Below are 6,107 nucleotides of genomic sequence, written 5' to 3'. Positions count from 1 at the left end.
GGGAGTCGATTTATTCCCAGTTTAGTTTTGGGAGGGTGTATGTGTCCAATAATTTATCCACCTCTTCTAGAGGAGTTCTTAGCAGTTTCTGATGGTTGTTTTTATTTCTGTGGGGTCAATTCATACATTCCCTTTATCATTTCTAATTGTGTTTATTTGGATCTTTTCATCTTAATTAGTCTAGTTAGTGGCCTATTTTATTAATTAAAAATTCATGGATTCATTGATCTTTTGAATGGTTTTTCAAGTCTCAATTTCCTTTGGTTCAGTTCTGAATTTTATTTCTCATCTTCTGCTAGCTTTGGGGTTGATTGGTTCTGCTTCTCTAAAATCTTTTTTTTTTTTTTTTTTTTTTTTTAAACGACGGAGCCTCGCTCTGTCACCAGGCTGGAGCACAGTGGTACAATCTTGGCTCGCTGCAAGTCAAGCGATTCTCCTGCCTCAGCCTCCTGAGTAGCTGGGACTACAGGCGCATGCCACCACTCCCAGCTAATTTTTGTATTTTTAGTAGAGATGGTGTTTCACCATGTTGTCCAGGATGGTCTCGATCTCTTGACCTCGTGATCCATCTGCCTCGGCCTCCCAAAGTGCTGGGTCCTTTTCTAATTCTTTCAGTTGTGAAGTCAGGTTGTTAATTTGAGATCTTTCTAACTTTTTGACTTGAGTGTTTAGTGCTATGAATTTCTCTTTTAACACTCCCTTGGCTGTGTTCCAGAGATTCTGCTATGTTTTATCTTTGTTCTCATTTGTTTCCAAGAACTTCTTGATTTCTGACTTAATTTTATTATTTACTCAAAAGTCATTCAGGAACATGTTTAATTTCCATGTAATTGCATGGTTTTGAGTGATTTTTTTAGTTTGAGTTCTATTTTCATTGCGCTGTGGACTGAGAATGTGTTTGGTAAGATTTCACTTCTTTTGCATTTGCTGAGGATTGTTTTATATCCAATTATATGGTTGATTTTAGAGTATGTGCCACGTGGTAATGAGAAGAATGTATATCTGTTTTTGGTGGGGGTGGAGGTGAAGAGTTCTGTAGAGGTCTATCAGATCCATTTGGTCCAATGTCGAGTTCACATCCTGAATATCTTTGTTAATTTCCTGCCCTGATGAGCTGTCTAGCATTTTCAATGGAGTGTTAAAATCTCCCGTTGTGGTGTGGGATTCTGCTTCTTTGTAGGTCTCTAAAAACTAGCTTTATGAATCTGGGTGCTCTCATGTTGGGTGCATATATATTTAAAACAGTTAGGTTCTGTTGTTGAATTGAACTCTTAACCATTATGTAATACCGTTCTTCGTCTTTTTTTTATTTTTGTTGGTCTAAAGTCTTTTTTGTCTGAAATCAGGATTGCAACCTCTGCTTTTTTTCTGATTTCCAGTTGCTTGGTAGATTTTCCTCCGTCCCTTTATTTTGAGTCTATGCTTCTCATCACATGTGAGATGGGTCTCTTAAAGACAGCACACAATTGGGTCTTGCTTTTATATCCAGCTTTCAAATCTGTGCCTTTTAAGTGGGGCATATAGCTCACTTATGTTCAAGGTTAGTATTTATATGTGTGGATTTGATCCTGTCATTGTGTTGTTAGCTGGTTATTATGCTGGCTTCTTTGCGTGGTTGCTGTATAGTGTTACTGGTTTGTGTATTTAAGTGTACTTTTGTATTAGCTGGTAGCAGTCTCTCCTTTCTATATTTAGTGCTCCTTTCAAGATCTTTTATAAGGCAAGCCTGGTGATAATGAACTCCTTCAACATTTGTTTATCTGAAAAGGATCTAATTTCTCTTTCATTTAGGAAGCTGAGTCTGGCTGGATATGAAATTCATGGTTGAAGGTTTTTTTCTTTAAGAATATTGAATATAGGCCTCCCATCTTTTCTGGCTTGTAGGGTTTCAGCTGAGAGGCCCACTGTTAGCCTGAAGGGGTTCACTTTGTAGATTACCTGCCCTTTCTCTCTAGCTGCCTTTAACATTTTTAATTTCATTTCAACCTTGGAAAATCTGATGACTATGTGTCTTGGGGATGATCTTCTTATGTAGAATCTTGCAGAGGTTCTCTGTATTTCCTGAATTTCACTTCTCTAGCTTCTCTAGCAAGGTTGGGAAAGTTTTCATGGACAATATCCTGAAATATGTTTCCCAAGTTGTTTGCTTTCTCCTCATCCCTTTCAGGGAGGCCAGTGATTCATAGATTTGGCCTCTTTACATAATCCCATACATCTCAGAGGTTTTGTTCATTTCTTTTCATTCTTTTTTATTTTTGCCTGACTGCCTAATTTTAGAGAGCCAGTCTTCAGGTTCTGAGATTCTTTCCTCAGCTTGGTTTATTCTGCTGTTAATACTTGTGATTGCATTGTGAAAATCCTGTATTGTGTTATTCAGCTCCATCAGACCCATTAGTTTCCTTTTTATACCAGCTATTTTATCTTTCAGTTCCTGTACAATTTTATTGTGATTCTTAATTTCCTTGGATTGGATTTTGTCATTCTCCTGAATCTCGATTATCTTCATTCCTATTCACACTCTGAATTCTATTTCTGTCACTTGAGCCAGCTCAGCCTGGTTAAGAACCCTTGTTGGAGAACTGGTGCAGTTGTTTGAAGGACATACGATACTCTGGCCATTTGAGCCACTGGAGTTCCTGTGTTGGTTCTTTCTCATCTCTGGGTGTGAGTGCTCCTTTAACTACAGCATAGATTGAGTGTAGTCAATAAACTTCTTTGCTGGATGTTTTCACAGGGCCAAGGCTTTGAGCAGGGTCTTTATTTGCATCAAACTTCTTGTGTCTGGTTTCACAAGAGGGTATGTTTGCAAGGTATTTTTGGTGTTGAAGCTTTGGGGTGTGATTCAGTAGGTGGTGCTTAGGCATATTGGTCACTTGGTAGGCTCTTACTTGGTCACGTGGTAAGCCATGCTTGCAGCCATGCTTCCTCTCAATGCTCTGAAAGTGTGGGCTCCTCTACCACTTGAGTGCTGGCTATAGATTGAGGCTTGGCGCTTTTGGACTGCCCACCATAGCTCTGGGGCAATCTCAGGGTTTATGTTCCTTTCCCAACTTGGAGGCAGTAGAGGAAGGAACCTTAGTAGTGGTTGTGGTCAGGGGTCTTTTGCTTGTCTCCTGGAGGCTCCACCCCAGAGAGATGCAGTTCAGCAATCACTCAGTGCCATCATCCCAGAATGGAGGGTCTGTGCTGTGGGTCCAAGCTGGGGTTCCCTGTCTGGTGACAAGTAGGGTAGGGGGGGTGTGGGACCCATGGGAGACAAGCTGGCCTTCTCTCCTTGGGTTAACAGCAGTTTGGTTTGTTGGAGGTGTGGATAAAGCACTTAGGGTCTTTGCTCCTTTGTTAGTCTGAGGGTGGCAAGGGCAGTTCTGCTGCAGAGGCAGTGGCAGAGAGGCTTTTGGTTGCCCCTGGGGGCTCCACTTCTAAGAAACTCAGAGCGACTATTACTGGGGGGTGTTCAGCCAGTGGGGCAGGGTGGCTGCACTGCTGCTGTGAGCTTGGAATTCTGCTTGGTGGGGAGCAGGGGGTTGAAGACTTACAGGGAGGAGAGGTTGGTCTCCTTTCCATATGGTGGCTATGGGGTACTGTAAGTTCATGTGTAGTCCTCAGGCTCTTTGTTTCTTCCCCAGACCAAGGGCAGGAAGGATAGAATTGTTACTGTAGCAGTGGCAGAAGGGCTGTTGTATGCCTCTTGGAGCCTCTCCCTGGGGAAACTCTGGGCCACTACCAGTGGGTCTGCTCAGCTGTGGGTGGAGCAACTGTTCTGCATTCATGAGCCGGGGCCCCTGCCTGGTGAAGAGTGAGGGGTGCTGGTCCCCAGGGAAGAGGAGTCTGGATTTCCCTCCATATAGCGGCTGCGGTGTGCTGGAGGTACCAGCGTAATGACTAGGCCCTTTGTTCCTTCCCAGTCCAAGGGCTGTAACGGCTGAGCCACTGCACCTGTAGTGGTGGAGGGGTTGTGGGTTGACTCTGTGATTTCCTCCTTGAAGAAATGCTGGGCTGCCTTGATTATGGTGATCAGGCAAGGGTTGGGTGGTTGTGCTGCAGTCCCATGTCAGGCAGCACTGCCTAATGAGGAGAAGTGAGGACCAGAATCTGCGTGGAGAATAGTCTGGCCACTTTTCTGTAAGGGGGTTGCTCTTTGTTGGGGGTCCAGACCAGTCCGTGGTCCTCACAGACTCTCCCAAGCCTGGAGACAGCAAGGGCAAGGGCTGCAAGACAGTGAAGATGGCAACACTCCCCCGCCCCAGCCACTGGGAGCTCTGTCGAGGCAGTTGCAGAGCTGCTACTGGCTTCATAGCCCCAGCAGGGTGTGGGTAGAGGTCCAGGCCTGGAGGACCTGCACGGTGAGGAGATATGGGAACAGGCCACTTTTCTGCAGGGCTGCTACTGGGGGTTTGCTGTAGTACCTAGTCTCCTTGGGTTTTCCAATACCTGAAGGTATCAACAGTGGAGGGTGCAAAACAGCAAAGATGGTGGCCCGCCCCTCCCTCTGAAAGCCCTGTGCCAGGGAGGTATGGACCTGTTGCCTGCCCCAAGGCACCTGTAGAAGGTGGCTGGAGACCCTAGTCGGGAGGTCCCGCCCAGTCAGGAGGAACGGGATCAGGGATCTGCTTAAAACAGTAGTCTGGCCATATTTTCACAGAGTAGCTGTGCTGTAATGGGGGTCTAAAAAATCTTATATTAGAGATTTATACTTTAATACGAGAATAAAGAAGTATTATGAGATGCTTCCCTATTTGTGTTTTCATTTATTAGTATTCTCTATGATATGCCAAGTGATAGTTTACAAAATGTGGCACCTATAAATATACTTTAATTACTCATTCACCTCAATCACTTAGTCAACAAATACCTATTGAGTAAATACTGAGCTGTTCTAAATTCTGGGGATATCAATGTATGAGATAGACAAGGTCTCTGTTCTCTTGGAGCTTATTCTAATTATTGTCTTAAAATAAACAGACAAAAGTAGAAACGGGATGTACTGGATGGCATAGTGCACTGTTCAGATACCTCTGTCAGGACGCAGGCAATCACTTGTGAGTTTCTGGGAGTGCTGGCTGCTGGTATTTCATAGGTACATCTCTCTTCTGGAATTGCTTTCTGTCGAAGGAACCTACTTCATCCAAGGTTACAAGCTTTCTCCTAGGGTAGCCTGTGCCTGATGACTGTTTAACGTGAAGTATGAAGACGTGTTCCTCTTGCATCAATTTATAGATAATTTTGAAGGGCCGTTTTAGTTCCAGAGAGCCCCAAAGGATTACCTAAGACTCTGTTATAATTTTATCACTACGGGATTTTTCTCCCTGTTCAATTGTCTCCTGTACTTAAAGGTGTTGTTTCTGGGGAAGCTCCCCAATAAACATCATGCACACAAACCTCCAACACAGATCTGATTCGGGGAAACTCAACCTAAGCTGGTGTGTCCTAGGAAGTAGATTCTAAACAAAACTTTTGAGCTGAATCACCTGCTAAAATGTGAAAAAAGCTAAGGTCAGTGCAAGAATTTAATTATAAGTGTAGTGGAACCTCAGAGAAGGTTGAACTGTTAACTCCAGCAGCTCTGCAACATTAGAAAAAAGGCTTCATTTAAAAAGTGGGACCCTTGGATTAGGATGGGGGCATCTGGGTCAATAACATTTGAGAACCTGTAAACCCAAATATAGCTGAACCCTATGGGCCAGCAAATGTGTCTCACTCCTCCCTGTTAACGGTTAGCCTGCCCCTCTAGCTTGTATTTGATGCAATGATCTATTCTTGAAGAACAACAACACATCACACCCTCAGGATCTACCCCCACCTACCTCCTAGCCACTAGAACCCTAGTTAGGGTCAAATCTTAGGATAACCTGAAAATGTTCTGGGTTTGCTAAGAAAGGGAAAGGAACTGTACACTAAAAGTGTATAGGGTTATCCAACATGAACTGGCATGAGGCATGAGAGTATATATAGAACAGGAACATGACAGGTGGTTTAAGGGATGCAACATAAAAATGAACAAGGGAGTTTTTTTAAATACAGGAGTACCTTCCTATAATACAAAATTTAACACCCTAACAAAGACCAAAGGAGATGCTACTAATTTGGCAGTTGGAGAAAATCAATGG

This window comes from Macaca mulatta, chromosome 2 (assembly GCF_049350105.2).
Source record: "Macaca mulatta isolate MMU2019108-1 chromosome 2, T2T-MMU8v2.0, whole genome shotgun sequence".
Lineage (NCBI taxonomy): Eukaryota > Metazoa > Chordata > Mammalia > Primates > Cercopithecidae > Macaca > Macaca mulatta.
Note: the sequence above shows the minus strand (reverse complement) of the source record.